This window comes from Amblyomma maculatum, chromosome 1, assembly GCF_055883805.1.
Source record: "Amblyomma maculatum isolate TAMU_Amacu chromosome 1, ASM5588380v1, whole genome shotgun sequence".
NCBI classification, from domain to species: Eukaryota; Metazoa; Arthropoda; class Arachnida; order Ixodida; family Ixodidae; genus Amblyomma; species Amblyomma maculatum.
The window spans coordinates 375118810-375135542 of record NC_139344.1 but is presented as its reverse complement, the minus strand read 5'-3'; the positions used below and the strand labels follow the sequence as shown (position 1 = coordinate 375135542).

The 16733-nt window shown below is 43.5% G+C and overlaps 1 long non-coding RNA gene across 7 annotated transcripts in view; it reads left to right on the top strand.

Annotated features, from left to right (window-relative positions):
* Positions 1-16733, top strand: part of LOC146208280 (uncharacterized) — a 389535-nt gene that overhangs the window by 233974 nt on the left and 138828 nt on the right. The gene's annotated exons all lie outside the window — the stretch shown is intronic.

The window sequence follows — 16733 nt, the reverse complement described above, 5'->3', positions numbered from 1 at the left end:
TGACAAGGTTACATGAGAGGCAACTTGCATGACAATGTCAAATGGCTATGAAGACATTAAGTGACATGAGAATGTTTCGTGGCTATCAGAATGCCACGCGACAGGAACAATACCGTACCGCCAATTCCCCATTTGCAGAAGCTTGATGAGTTTTGCGACTTTACCAGCATGTCGTAAGTACAGTCAAATATTTTAATTTTTCGAATCTCAGTTTATGCATAATTTTTCCCGTTTTCCTAAAGTTCAGAACAAAGTTTCTCTGATCAAAAATGATGAACAAATGTGTACTTAAGCGCAGGCTGCAGACCTGTCTACATAATGCATGCATTATACGCATGGCGGACATGTTGATGGGTTTGCTATCCACATTTCCCACGTGGTTGAAGCACAGGTAAAAAAAAAGTTGAATAAGAGCCACATTTAGTTAAGTATAGCGTCTAACAGCGGAGAGCAAAAACTATAATAGCCAGAAAAAAAAAAACACCCGAAATATATCTTGTTTCCATCACTGCTCCTTTGTATGAACGTGCCTTTTACTAGAACCTTCGAGGACTTCTCAGTCAAAGTAACGAGACACAAATGGTTAATCATAAACACCGTCAAAATAGAGGCGGCAAGATAGCACTCGTTTAGTACCTTGTTTATGCTCCGATTTTCTCTCTATCCTCCTTCAGGCTTTGAAATTTCTAATTTCTTAGTCTGCAACCATGTAACCTAAGTAAAAACTACTCACGAAGCAGTTGCGCTCAACTTTACCGCCTTTGTTGGCTGTCGCTCTGTCTCCGGATGTTAAACGTGTTGCCTGTTGGTAAACACAAATATTACGCTTCTGGATGGTCGTTTAAGTTTTTATATTCTGACGCTCAAGGCCATTCTGCTTTCTGGAATTCCTAGCAAATTTCGACTTAGCGCGTAACTGCGCTAATGCAGATCAGTCAGAGTAGGAAACGAGGAAAGCGGATATAGAGACTGTCGGGCCAAAGTTAATGTGGATTTGAATTGTTTTCCTCTGGGGACATTTTAGACCCCGGTATGCTTGAAAAAAAAGTGCGAATGCCGGCGGGAAGTTAACAGATACTGCAAAACTATTCTAGAAGTGAATTTTGCTTATTCTTTCCCAAAGAACACTGCGCTTTTACAGGACATTTTATTAGGCAGGGCCTTGTTCTTTTTCCTGCTGCAGGCGTCCATCATTACTGCATCTTAAGAAATAACGCTTAGTACCTTTTTATCCCTGAACCGCAGTTCAGATAGCAACAAGTGTGTCAAACACAATCGCGTATGCTTTCCTTTTTCTCCTGAAGTTCAAAGTGAGTACTGATGTCTTCATTTCCTTTGCGAGTGTACGGTAGCCGTAATTATGACAAAAGAGCGGAGTAAGACGCCTAAAATTCAGCAGAACTTAATAAAATCAGTGAGCTTAGAGAGGATAAACAAGCTTCATCTGCAGCCGCTTGATAATGAGAAATAACATTTCTTGGAAAACAGAACATTTTTCTGCGAGCGGCAGAAAACAAAACAAGAACAATAAAAACAAGGGCTGCACAGAAAACGAAACAACGGCATACAGTGAAGCGTGAGACTTGGTATTACAGAATGAATCAATGAGCGGATGCAGCATAATAATCTTTGGAGCACACATCTATGATTTTGGCAAGCTGTGTAGAGCTTTTTGAGACGGGAAAGTCTGCGAAAGAGGAAGCCAATTATTTACATTAAAAACCAGTTTGAACATTATTCGGAGCATTCACCGTTCACGGTGATGTTTGTAGTCTTCGTTGCAAAATGAATTAAGCGCTTCGTGCGTGAAGGCGATCGTAACAAGACCGTACAGTGATTTTTGGAATGTTTGATATGTTCCAGTTCCTCGCTCAGAGCTAAAAATTTCAATGGTGCACCTAGTCTGGATAAGTGTAGTAATGCGAAAGACTTGTGAATTCTGTTGCGCCGCCTGGTGAATTCCCCCGACACTACTCTAGCGCACTTCGGACTCACTCGGCAAAGTGGTGCATGTGTATGCGTATTTACTGTGTTATATGGAGGATCGGTGCAGATAAAACTTCATAAAGATGACGATGACAATATTCACAGCGCAGCTTGGGAATGTATTGCTGTTTTACATGAGGCGTGATCAGATGCGACGCTACTGTAGCGCTGTTGTGCTTAGGCCTAAAAATGTGATCTGTTCGGATGATGGTTTGATTCCTGACGGTGATATGATTTATTTTTATTAAGTGTCAATTTGTGTAGGTAAGCTGTTAATAAAGGCATAGTCCAGGCCACTCATTAGCCAAGGAAGGCTTTCGCAATAATAATCTCCCATTGGAGATAGTGTGATGGCCGTGTGGTGCGTGGGCAGTTCGAACATGTGTGCAGATTGTCATAGTAGGCGCCACGAATTTGTAAACAGATGAGCAGGGTCTGCTAGCTTATCTGGACGCTGTGTAGGTGACAGAGAGAATATATACTTGCTTGTCCGGTCTAGGTAGGTTCCCTGGAAGAAAGTTGTCGGGAAGGAAGATAATATATAGAGGAACGTAGTGATATATCGTAAAAAAAACAATGAATGTATGTTGGGAAAGACTCGTACACTACAATCACATTGTCGTTTTCTTCGTAAACAATGTTCTTTCAAATAACCCTTTGTAAAAAGTAATGCGCCATAAATTAGTTGAACAAAATAAAATCAGAGCATGCAAGTCCTGAATTAAGAAATGCTAAACAAAACTAGGCGGATATTACTAAAACTAGGCAAGAAAATAAGACACAAGTAAAGGAAAGCATGTGAAAGCAACTGAAGAACGACGTATTTTGGCAATAGTCTCAACGGTCTGTGGCAATAATCTCAACGATTCACACAACACCGTCACGCTGTAGTCTTTCCTGATCCCTCTCCTGCCGAAAAAAATATGGTGTGCGTGTGGGGGGGGGGGGGGGGGGAGGGGGGGATCTGGCATCGTGGATGATCGACCCTGAATAATGCAGCCGTTGCATCTCTGACGCCCGACGTGCTCCGGTTTTCATCGTTTACAAAAATCTCCATGATATATATCTCGCGTCTGTTCTCTAGTGCGCGATCATAACATGTGGCTTTGCCTGGAGAGAGAGAGAAAAAAAAACATTTATTGCTCTAAAAATTTCCGGTTTTAGCGGCGGGCCGATGTCTTCATATCTTCGGCCTCTTCACAAGGTCGGCGCCCCTATTCCAGGGCACCGCTGAGTCTTGCTGCTTCGCAGGCGTGCCGCACCAGTGCCCTTTGGGCCGTGAGCTCGCTGCTGGTCAGCAGACCCTCCCATTGTTCCGCACTCGGGTTATTTAGTGTGTGGAAGGCTCTGTTTCGTTCGCATTCCCATGTGAAGTGGTAGAGTGTGGGGGTTGCCCCGCACCACGGACATGTGTTCCTGTATTGTGTAGGGAACATCTTGCGTAGTACGTATAGATTGTGGAAAGTCCCTGCTTGCAGTCTCCGCCAGCAGACCGCCTCGTGCTGTGTTAATGATGTGTGGGGTGGTGCGTATTTGAATCTCCGCCCTCTGTGGCAGTTTAGTATTTCTGTATACGTTGGTTCCACCGTTATGGGGTCCTCCAGGGCTTCTGACTGCCCTGCTCGGTTCGTGATCTCGCGAACTAGGCTGCCTACCCTCGAGTTACCCTCTATCCCGGTGCGTGCCGGTATCCAGAAAATCCTGTGTTTTAAGGTCTTATTTGGAAGCCTTGCTTCGAGGAGGATGCTCAGCGCTTCCTGGCTTATTTTGCCTTGTGTGTAGTTCCTGCATGCTGCTTTTGAGTCTGTTAGGATTATCAGAGACTTGTTCCTACGGTAACCTTGATGAAATAACTCGGGTTGATGACATTCTAGAGGAAATAAAGAGCGTTAATTGGTAAAGCTACTGCACTTTTTCTCTCTTTTCATATTCCTCTGCTCACGACAGCGTTGGCAGCGTCCCGTTTTCTCCCCCCACTTCTTTTAGCATCCACCCATGTCTTTCCTAGCTGCTTCGATAGACGCCTGACTCGTGTGCCGGAGTACCCGGGTTCGAACCCGACCTCGGCGGCTGCGTTTCGATGGATGGTTTGGTTTGGTTTGCGGGGTTTAACATCCCAAAGCAACTCAGGCTATGAGAGACGCCGCAGTGGAGGACTCCGGAAATTTCGACCACCTGGGGTTCTTTGACGTGCACTGACATCGCACAGCACACGGGCGCTTTGCTTTTTGCCTCCATCGAAAAGCGGCCGCCAAGACCGGGATTCGATTACGCATCCTTGGGAACAGTAGTCGAACGCCGTAACCAGTGTGCCACCAAGACGGGGGGAACCATTTTATCGTGTTAGGCTTGACATTCTTGACCCTTTCCCGACGTCACGGTCAGGTCACAAATGGACCGCAGTGGCAACCGATTATGCAACACGCTATGCCATTACACGAGCTTTACCCACGAGCTGCGCAACGGATGTCGCTGACTTTCTTCTACACAGCGCCATTCTCCATGACGGCGCTCTTCGTCAAGTAATCACCGAACGCGGTCGCTACTTTTTGTCCCTAGTTGTTGAAGACATCCTTCGCTCATGTTCTACGAAGAATAAGCTCGCGACCGCGTACCGTCCCAAACCAACGGTCTTAGCGAGCGCTTCAACCTCGCACTTACGGACATGTTATCCATGTATGTATCACCTGATCAACACGACTTGGACCTCGCGTTGCCATATGTGACCTTTGCTGACAATTTTTCCAAGCACGCCCCAACGGGTTATTCACCCTTCTTCCTGCTCTTTGGAAGGCGCTCCGCTTTACTTTTGAACACGCTGGTTCCGCCCGCTGGCCCGCGCCCCATAACTACATACGCACGTGACGCCATCGCGCAAGCCACTAAAGCGCGCCAAGTAGCTCGTAGTCGGCTCCTTGCCTCTCAGACTTCTCAGACGTCCCTCTACGATAGGTCCTTGGTGCTTTTGTGGCCTCCTGCACACCGCATTGATCTCTCGGATAAACCTTTGTACCCCTATAGTGGCCCTTATCGGGTGGTGCACCAAGTCACTGATGTGACGTATGAACTTGCTCCTCTTGTGCCCGCGTCCTCCTCCTCTTTCCTAACTACTGACATTGTCCACGTTTTGCGCCTGAAGCCATACGAATTCATACCTTTTTTTGCCAGTTTAGCGCCGGGACAACACTTCCACCTCCGGAGGGTCATGTTATGCGATGATGATGACGAATTGTGTCTTCTTGTCTCGGGGAAGGGACAAGGGGATGACGAAGAAGTGGGACTTGTTCCGTGGCTCTGATCGCTGCTATGCCAGTTGAGACTGTTGTAAATATACCGTAAATAGATCAAGTTTCCGGGTAACAACAGGGTGGATTAAGAAGGTTGGATGTTAAGATTGTGATGCCTTTTAATTGGATACGGTTCTGAAAACGAGATATAGTTACCGTCTGATAGGCAGTAAGCAGTACATGAAGTGCAGTATGAAGTGCATCTGAAGTTTCAGTTTTAAAGTAAGGCGAAAGCTGACGTAAATTTGGTGATGATGGGTAAATAAAGATGAAAAATTATAGACATCGTGGCGACAAACACATCCTATAGCTTGACTGAAGATAAAGCGCACGGGAAGACGCACACAAAAGAAGAAGACACAGGACACGCGCTATTACAATGCACCATCTAGCCCATCTTCAAGTTTTGTTAAACTATAGCTTGAGTACATTTAACTCGATTGGTTCACAATGATAATTCGTATTTTGACATTTGAAGCAAATTCAACAATACTATGAATAAAAGTTGTGTACATGAGCAATTCGCTTCTCTCTAGGAGCTACCAGCACATTGCACCTCAAGTATCCCAGCTTATTAAGCGCTGCCGAAAGTTGGGCGAGTTGGTTAACATTCATGATGGAATATAGCGCGAAAGTACACGAAGGACGGAAGGAAGTCACGAACAAGCGCTAGCGGACAAGGAATAGCGCTTGTCCGTGTCTTACTTCCTTCCGTCCTTCGTGTACTTTCGCGCTATTTTCCATCATGAATGCTTATTAAGCGCTTTAGTGTAGTTGATGGTGTGCTCTAATCATGACATATTGTAAGTAAAAAAGTTTTAAATAAAAAGTAAAAATATAGTGAATATCATCACTAATCTGAACAAGAGAGTACATTTAGCCGATGAGTTTCACACTGACTTATACAGTAAACAGTGTAGTCAGGACAATAATGAGATTGGGAGCAGTGAAGAGCAATCAGACGTTTCGCCGTTGACAAAGGGTGAGGATAAGGAAGCTTTACGACCTTTGAAAAAAGGGAAATCAGCTGGGCAGGTTGAGGTAACTACAGATTTCTTGAAGGACTGAGGGGATATCGTGCTCAGAAAAGTTGGCTGCCCTGTAAACGCAATGCCTGGTGACCTATCGACAGTACCAGAATTATAGAAGGATACTAACATTATCTTAATTCTTAAAAACGGGGACGGTACGCACTCGAAAAATTACCGACCAATCGGCTTACTGTTCGTTACGTACAACGTATTTGTTAATGTATTTGCAATCTAAGAAATTTTTAGACTTTAGCGCCTGCTTTAATTTCGCGCAGTCACTATCGCCTCCTACTGAGCGCACCGCATAGACCTCTATTACGTTAGATTTGATTTTATGCACGCACCCAGAAATTTTGTCGTGCATTTTGTACTTACCTGGACTAAGCGATCATGTGTTATTGCAGTTAAATTTTCTCACGTGCCCCCCTGTTATGCAGCAGAGAATAAAATTATCCGCAACTACAACAAAGCTTACTATAACACGATCAATGAAAATCTTAGTGAGAATCTCGGTACACATTTCAAGAACTTTGATAAACGAAGTGTACAAACAAAATTGGGGCCTATTCACTAACAAAAGTTCAAAACTGACTGACGCGCAGGTTTACCAAGATACTTTGTTGGATGAGTTGGTAATAATCCATTGCTAATATATACAGCGTGAACAGGAAGACACAGGACAAGATAAAAGGAAGCCATAGGACAAGCGCTGACTCACAACTCAGCCTAAGCCTTTACTCCAAGGCCCAGATAAAAACAAATATGACGAAAACGAAGCCTTCGTGTAAAACAACCCCTTCTACACGAAATCAAGCAAAGAGATTTCTTTTTTGAGTGACGTTTTGTGTAGCAGGTGAACCCAGGGATTGTTTCATGCGAAGGCTTCGTTTTCGTCATATTTCTTTTTATCTGGGCCTTCGAATAAAGGCTTAGGCTTAGTCGTGAGTCAGCGCTTGCTCTGTGTCTTCCTGTTCGCGTTGTTTGTATTAAAAATAGACGCGCAGGTGTCTACCAGACGCGTTTGATCTAACCTAAAAATACCTTGGTACATTGACACTCTAAAACATCTTTTCAATGCCAATAGTCGGTTTTTTGTTCTTCAAAGATGTTTCATACCTTTGATCGCTGGAAAACGTACCACAAGGTTGAACAGGACTTAAAAAAAGCAGTTCGCGAAGCAAAAGATCACTTTTTCAGCCATACAGCTAGAAATCCAGAAAAACGAAATACCGGAGGTAGAAACGATACGGGTGCTTGGGATGTTTATACAACCTAACCGGTTCAACAAGGTAATGCTGGAAAGGTTGCTGACCTCAATTCCAACCGACCATAGAGCTAATTAAGCGCGTGGCGACTCGGCGACAAGGTATGGGAGAGCGCGCAGCATGTCTGCTCGTTCAGGCTTTTGTCATCACTCAGCTCGTGTATGCCACCCCCTACCGGCACCTCAAAAAGGCCGATAGTGAAACATTGAATTGGCAGGCATACAAAGCGGCTTTCGGTCTCCCCAGAAACGCGTCCACCGTGAGACCTCTGTCACTAGGTGTCCACAACACCCTCGAAGAGCTCATTGAGACACACTTGACGTCGCAAGAGCAGCGCCTCAGGCAAACTGAGGCGGTGCTGTGTATCTAGAAAGGCTTAGGTATAAGGGGTGAAGACCCTTAAAGCCAGGTGCTCTTGCCGGTAGAGATGCTTCAACACAGTCGGGTCAAACCACTCCCCAAGAACATGCAACCGGATCGCCACGAAAGTCGAAGAAAGGCCAGGGCGAAGACGTTAGGTAAAAAGTAGCGTGTATGTTGATGCGGCAAAATACATTACAGGAAAGGAGGTTTTCTCTGTAAGCGCGGTGAGCATCTCCATGATCCACCTGCGGTGGAATACAGCTCCCTTATCCCGAGCAGTGGGAAGCCGTGCTGGTCAGCTCGGACCCGAAGATTCAACTACGGGTCATCGAGAGGGGTAATGAGGTCGCCGCCAGCCATGGACTAGCGGCCATCTAGTACATCTCTTCTTAGCCCTGCTTGAGCGACGAAATAAATGTTTTGCAACCCAATCCCGCAGGGTAGCAGCTACGGTGGTCACGGACCGAGTAGACGAGGCAGAAGAGGCCGCAATAGTCCTAGGAATTGTTCAAAACGGAACCAGCATCATTCTCAGTGATTCCAAAATGGCCCTTCGCAACTTCGCCAGGGGTCGTATCTCCGCCACTGCATTCAAATTTCTTAGCGCGTTGCTAAAAAGTAGGAACGTAGAGGATCTCGTGTAGGTCCCGGCTCACTCGGGAGTCTCGGGGGAACGCGACCGCTCATCAATAGCTCGAGGTATTGTCAGCCGAGCTGGTGAGGGGATCTCGGACGCGGGTGCCCCTCGGAGTGAGTCACTGTATACGTACCAGGCCAATACTACACGTTATAATGAGATCAGGACGAGCTTGCCTCCTCCGCACACTTCGCTCAGCCGAGAACAGGCTACCACGTGGTGGCGGCTGCAAACGCGGCCGCAGCCAAACCCCTTGACGTATACCAAAATCTTTCCCGGCATAGTAAATCCGTACTACCAACTCTGGGCGAGCCTGCCATCTATGACCATATAATCTGGGACTGCGCGGAGGATCCGCTCAGGGCAGATCTTGTACCATCTCTCTCGCTAGAACACTGGGAAGTTATTCACGCCAGCCGAAACCCAGACGTCCAGTCCCGGGCCTCGGCAAGAGCACAAGAGGTCGCTGACAGACTTGGACTGCCGGCCATCTGGAGAAGCTGAATGCATCCAAGGCAAAAAACATCTAAATCGCCTATAATAAAGGTTTTCTCTCTCTCTCTTGCCGAATATATTATCTAAGCATCTAAAACAATTCTGCAGCACAGCAAATCCCAATTGTAGTCGCCAGATTGTCCTCAGCAATGATTCCGGAGAGCCTATTCCTTCGACAGAGTGTGCCTCAATATTTAACTTTGTGTTTTAAATTAGCTTTTCTTCCGGCACTGCAAATGTAATATTTGATTTTACTTTGTTGTCTATTGAAAGAGTAGTGGTGCATTTAAGTAAAAGTAATTTCGGAAGGAATTAATTACTTTTGCATTGAAATTACTGCCAGAAAGTAATTCATTACAATAAACATTAGCGAAAAAGGTAATTAATTTACAGTATTTTAATAATGTAATTCAGTTACTGACATGTCTGGTTGTGACAACATTACATAAAACTTTCTTAGGCAGGCTAACACATATTCATCGCTATACTTGGCTAAACGTTTCCAACAATCCCTGGACCATGGTAAGTTAACACTTGAATGGAAGGTCGGGAATGTGGTTATCCTGCATAAGTCTGATAACAAACAGATGCCCTTAAACTATCGACCCATTTTGCTAACAAGAATTCCATGTAAACAGATGGAACACACACATCTTGTGAAGCTTTTTATAATGAAATTAGTTTTCTACCTCTGTTCAACATGGCTTTCTTCGATCAGCCTCATGTGAAACGCAGCTGTTACATTTCAATTAATCATTGGGTGTGATACTACACAACAGTTCTCAGGCAGACTGTTTCTTTTCTTGACCTTGGTAAGGCTTTTGTAAAAGTCAACCACAAACTCCTCATGCTTAAATTTTCTGCACTAAAACTGGTTTCCGACATATTAATGTGGCTTGAATGTTTCTTGGCTAACCGTTCTCAATACGGTAATCTAAACGGCCACGACTTTCAATTAATAATGTAATGTCGGTAGTGCCTCAAGGCTCTGCTCTGTATCCTTTACTTTTCTTAATATATATTAATAATCTGCCTAACTGTGTCTTATCTGAAATTGAAAGCCCCATATAATTGCTGATGCTAACCGCACTTTAGGTTACTTGCAATGAATCTTCAGCAAAGCTCTGATTCTACTCAAACTCCTGCTATATGCATATCTTGTCCGCTCCAGTCTAGAGCACTCAGCATCAATCTGACATTCTAACAATACCACCTTCATTACCGCTCTTGAACTGGATCAGAATAACACTGTATCACTTCATTCTTTCAAACTACAACCTTACAACCAGCATTACTAGCATGAAGGCGAGTTTGCCCTGCCTGTCACTTCGACGGAAATTGTTCCACCTTGTCTCATTCACAAGGTATGTCATCATCCTACTTCACAGCTATTTTATATCAGGGTTAGCGCATCATTCTTCAAGAGTTGATCACCACACAAAGTGCACGTTAGTCACTGCCACACAAACACTTTATTATTTGTTCATGCCGCGTACATCAAATGACTGCAACCACCATCCCGCATATATTGTGTTATTAACAAATTTCGATCACTCTCGCCAGTCACTGTCAGCATTTTTGTTTCGTTATTTGATTCAGTTTTCTTTACAAGTAACCCCCTTATTCTTTTTTTCTTCTTTTTCATGATAATTTTTGGTTCGATATTCATTGCTAAAACTTTTATACTACATTCATTATGCTATCAGCAGTTTGGATAATGTTTATATTGTGTTCTAGTTCACTTATCGGAAATATCTATATATCTATTTCTTTCTTAAAGTGCAGTTTTTTTATTATGGTTTATTTAACCCGCTTCCCTCTATAATGAATAGGCGATTGAAGGTATAACAAATAAGTAAATAAACAAAGATAATTACTAATCGAATCAGTGCAACCTTGGACTTGAACCAACCAAAGGATCAAGCCAGTTTTCGAAATGGGCGCTCTAGTATCGATCATGTTCATACAGTCAACAAGGTGATAGCAAAATGCTCGGAATGTAACAAAACCCCATACATAGCATCCATTCATTCATTACAAAAAAAAAGAAAAAAAAACATTTTACACTGTCAAAAATTTAGGCTCCCGCAGGTTTTACGAAATCAAGGTGTAGATGAGTCGTGTTTAGTGTTTATAGCGTATGTATAGCCGTATCTATAGCTGCTTCACGGCAACCATAGTTCTGCATAAAGTAAGTAATAAAATGCTCATAAGCATAGGTGCTAGGTAAGGACACATAATCTCCCTTATACTGATCAGAGCTTCATTACAGGAAGTATTTAGAGACTCGAAATGGTAGCAGTTAGGGATAAGCGTTGATGGAGAATATAGTATTTGGCGATTCACTTATGACATTGCCTGAGTTAGCAAGGCAAAGAACGACTGGTGACTTAGACAGTAGAAGAAGAAAGGGAGGCCTAATTTAATATGCAGACCACTAAGGTAATGTTCGACAACTTGGGGAAGGAATAGCAGTTTACAATTGGTAGCAAAGCTCAGGAAGTGAGAGGTCTGCTTAGGACGCAGACTGCAGATCCGTACTATGAAAGGGAAATAAATAGCTAGGAGAATAGGATTAGAACAGAGCACATTTGACAGGCACTTCCAAATTATGATTCGCAGCTTCTCGGTACCGCTCAAAAGGAGTCTTAACTGTACTGACCTACCGGGCTTAAACGATGCGGCTAACGAAAAGGGTTCTAGTTAAGGTGAGAACAACGCCGTGAGCTATAGAACGGAAAATGGTAAGTGTGACTTTGAGAGATAGGAAGCGTGCAGAGTGGGTCACAGAAATAATTTCAGTTAATGACCTTCTAGTAACAATCAAGAATAAATGGGCATAGGTAAGACATGTAGTGCGAACAGGGGATAATCGATGCTCACTGAGGGTAACAAATTGGAGAACAAGGGAAGGAAAGCGTAGCACGAGGCGTTAGAAAATAAAGTGGTTGATGAGGTTAAGAAGTTTGCTCGGGTAAGGTGGATGCAGCTAGCACGGGACCGGGTAATTGGAGTAATATAGGAGAGGCCGTGACCCTTCAGTTGATATAGTCCGGCTGATGCTGATTATTATTATTATTATTATTATTATTATTATTATTATTATTATTATTATTATTATTATTATTATTATTATTATTATTATTATTATTATTATTATTATTATTATTATTATTATTATTATTATTATTATTATTTAGATGGATTCCACTAGACCGTGCTTAGTTTCTTTCGTGTGAAACGCTAGCGAAAGGAGCATTTCACCTCATATTGCGTAGACAACAAATACCTCGCGCCTTAGCGCTCATTGGGTTATTTAACTTTGTATAATTTATATCCATGATCACCACCATCGTTATCAGAAAGAGGAAAAGGTCAGAGGAATACCAGGGATGAGCTCAGAAATGATTCCCTTTATCTGGCATGCACTGATTGTAGGGAAGGAAATGGTGGAGGAAAGGATTAAGAGAGGAAAGAAAGCGACAAATTGATTAATACATCATCAGCGGAAGCAACCGGTTTATAAGAACTACAGTTCAAAGACCTCCTTTACCTCTCTCCAGTTAACCCAGTCCTAAGCTAGCAGTGTGGTCTTGACCTCCACATATCTTTTATTCTCATCCGTCCGCCTAGCATTCTACTGCACCCTGCTACGCTTAGCTTCCCCTGGAATTCCGTTTTTACCTTTAGCGACCATCGGTTATCCTCCCTTCGTACTTCATACCCTGCCCACGGTCATTTCTTTTTGATTTCCACTAGTATCATTAACTAGATTTATTGTTCTGGCCCACTCAGTACTCTTCCCATACATTAAAGTTACACCTACGACTTACCTCTACATAACTCTCTGCGTTATCCTCAATTTAAGTGGCACTTTTTTCTTTAGCCTCCACGTTTTTACCACCCAGGTTAGTACTCTTAAGATACAGATATTATATATTTTCCTCTTAATGATCACAAGTAAGCTGTAAGTTATGACCTGAGAGCACTTTCCCAATGCTCTCCATCCCAGTCTCGTTCTCCTAGTTATTTCGTTTTCTTGATGCCGATCTGCGGGTACTACCTGTGCTATTACTCTATTACTTCCAACGCCTCGCTACCTCGCTAACTCCCGCGAGGTATTATGTACTTACAAAGCGAATCTATGTGAACCTCAACGTGAAAGTGGAAAGATCTTTACGCGAGATGCGTTCTTGCCTAGCGGTCCTGCCATCTGCAATCCCACACTTGATCGCGCACCAAGGAATACCACGCGACACGCGCGCTAGTGTACCGTCCAAACACTTGCCGGGGAAAGTGTGACAGATACTGCGCGTTGACTTTATTGTAAACCAATTACAATTGCATGTAGCATGTAGCATGACAACGAACTACGATGATAGGCAAACGATGAAAGGAAAGTGATAGGAGAGGAATGGCAGGGTTTCTCCATTTTCCTCTTAAAAAACATCTAAGAGAACCTATAATTTTACTCTGCCCGTATTTTCTAAGCCATGAGCGAGGCAATCAGTGAACGTCCTTTGTCTGCCGCTGCGTACACAGTTACTCCGCCTGGTGCCACCACCGTTTTTCCTGTTGTAGCGCCTGCCACATATGCGTTCAGATCAAGAACTGTTAAGGGAGGGTTTCTTGAGGATGGAATATGTGTAAAAAAAATATTTAAGAGCATTGCAGAAACTGCATTGGAGTAATAGGACAGCACAGATGCTGCTTTTGGTTGTTTCTGGTTGCTTATAGCTGCTTAATTTACTTCTTGTTTGCCCATTTTAGTCTTTGGTACTTTCAATTTACGCGTCAAATCCTTCCTATGCCCTTTTTCGGGTCTTCTTCCGGTTACGTGACGTCACCCTCTACGTCACATTATTTAAATTCTTTTTTTACCCATTCTAGTCTTTAGTATTTTCAAATTACGCTAACAATCTCTTCCTATGCCCTTTTTTAGCTCTACTTCCGGTTGCGTGACGTCACATTCTTGACGTCACCCTATTTGACTGACTTAATTAACTATTTTGGTATTTCATACATTCACATGTGGCGCCAATCCATTGGATAATGAGACCATTTTCGCCTTTCCTTTTAAATGTTTTGCCTCTAATTATTTATCTAATTAACTTAATGGCCTTATTATATTTTCGGATACACCACTACGTCACCCTCTGCCGATGGACACCACTCAATGCCTCTACCGCTTCTCAATTACAACTGCTGTGAATAAATTTACATTTTTGCCTGTAAAACCTAATTAACTTATTAGCCTAATTATTTTTTGGACACAATGCGTCACCCTCTATTGACACCACTCATTAAGCTCTACCTAATCTTAATTAATCCCAACTGCTGCGGACACGATTTTACTGACACGGTCTGCGGACCGAAACCTGTAAATATAGAGAAGTAATGCTTTCGCATCTATAAAAAGTTGTCTTTATATGTACCATCTTTGCCAAAAGTAACCAAGCTGCGTGTTCCGTTTTTCAGTCGGGTAGCAGAGACTTCGCACCACTTCTCAAGCTATAAATATCTGCTAAGTAAAGGCAAGCTCCTGTCGTGACTTCTCAAGTTGGGATCTTCTGCGAATCCATGCTGGGTTTAGAATACAGGCGAGAAGCAAAACATGCAGCCTGGTTACTTTTGGCAAATGGGGTACATACATGTCTTGCTCAAATTCTCTGCGTCAGTCTACCGAAAAGCTGAAAAAGCTGGTGAGTTGAGCTCAAATTTCACGTTAGGAAGTAAGCGCACGTTAAAGATCCCCAGGTGGTCGGAATTACTCCGTAGCCCTCCACTACGACTTCTCTAAGATCCTCAGGTGGTCGGAATTACTCCGTAGCCCTCCACTATAACTTCTCTTTCTATCCACTTTCACTCTCACCTTTCCCTTCCCCTACGGCGCGGCTCAGGTGTCCACAGAAGCAAATCTGACAGATACAGCGCCTTTCCCTTCCTGTGAACCAATTATTATTATTATTATTATTATTATTATTAAGTAACGTAATCGTCGGCAATTTCCTTTCTGTGTTCTCGGTCCGCACGGGGAAGCGGAGGTGGCTCTGCTACAAAGCCAGTAACAGGCAGGCGGATTTTCTTTTCCTTCTTCGTACAGTTTCAGCAATAACTTTCTCTGATGGCACCAGCTACGGGGTTGGGGTGGCTGCTCCCGGCCCTACCGGTCTGGTAGATCACTGCCGCTTGCGTCGTGGTTAGCCCGCCACTGAATTTTTATCTGTTGTAGGCCGTCATTGAACCCGCCATCGCTTCGGTGGTGGACGACAGCTGTTGCGACGCGTGCCTTTCTCCCCCCTCTTTTTTTTTCTTCGGTCCGCACTAGGCAGAGTAGGTGGCTCAGCAGGCCCGTGCTTTTTCTCTTCCTTCTTCCTACAGTCGCAACAGCAGCAGCTCTCCTTTGTGACGGGGTAGGGTGAGGCGATTAAGCCGTATGATTGGAGGTACACATGTCTTCGATTCGCAACCACAGCTAACATCTAGTATGACTAGCAAAGATATGCTAAACGAGGAGCGATATGTTCGGACAACACCTGAAACGCTGCATAAAAAAAAGTGCTGAATCACAATTTTAATATCAATTGAGCCTGTCTGGGACCACATGGACATTCATTGTGACTGATAATGAGCAAATATTGGGCCAGGAAGAGCGTTCTTTGCAACACTCGTCGAATAGGTTTGTTCGCACCTTTCGTTGTCCTCCCATGTGTGTACTTCACTGCGTGTGTGTATATACAAGTACCTATGTGTGTGGAAGACAATAAATTCCCTCTACTTTGGTTTGCGGGGTTTAACATCCCAAAGCAACTCAGGCAAGAAAGACGCCGTAGTGGAGGACTCCGGCAATTTCGACCACCTGGGGTTCTTTAACGTGCACTCACATCGCACAGCACACGGGCGCTTTGCGTTTCATCTCCATCGAAAAGCTGTTGGACAGTGCGTATTGTATATGAGTATGTATCCTTAGCTTTTCGAGTTGCAATAGACTTTTTACTTCTGAACGTCCGCCCTCCCCCTTCCATTTTCCCCTCTTTTTATTGGGAGGGAGGTTGAAGTCCTAACACGTGCATGTTGTGTGCTTTCTTCTTTGGCATTAGTTCAATGGTCGTTGTGCAGGACGAACCTGCAGCTTATATATCATTGTTGGACATTGTGTGTAGTATATAGCGTGTATATGTGTCCTCAGTTTTCGGAGTTGCACTAACTTCTCCAGTTCTCAGCCTATATTTATTATCGAATTATTGTACACTGTGTAACTTAATTTACAACGTCATTCAAAATTGTATATATCATTGCAATCAGCCCAATATTTTTTCGGAATGTAAATAGTGAATTTAATGTATTTTTATGTATTTCCTCGACATAAGATATTTTATGTCGAACGAGCCTATTTTATTACTTTAGAGCGGCAAATAGTGTCAACCACCGCCGTAGACCTTTGCCGATTCTTCAGTATGCTTATATGGGAACTTATTTTAAGTTCCCATATAAACATTTTCCAGTTTAACAGTTTTCTGATTTTTCCTGTTTCCGGCCTGTACCACTGAAATTATGCATTGGCGATTAGGCAATATAAATGTGGGCGGTATCGAACTGAAATCATGCTTATACTTTATGTGAGTCTATTCGTCTCAAAGAGTACGAATGCGCCTTCATGCACGAAATG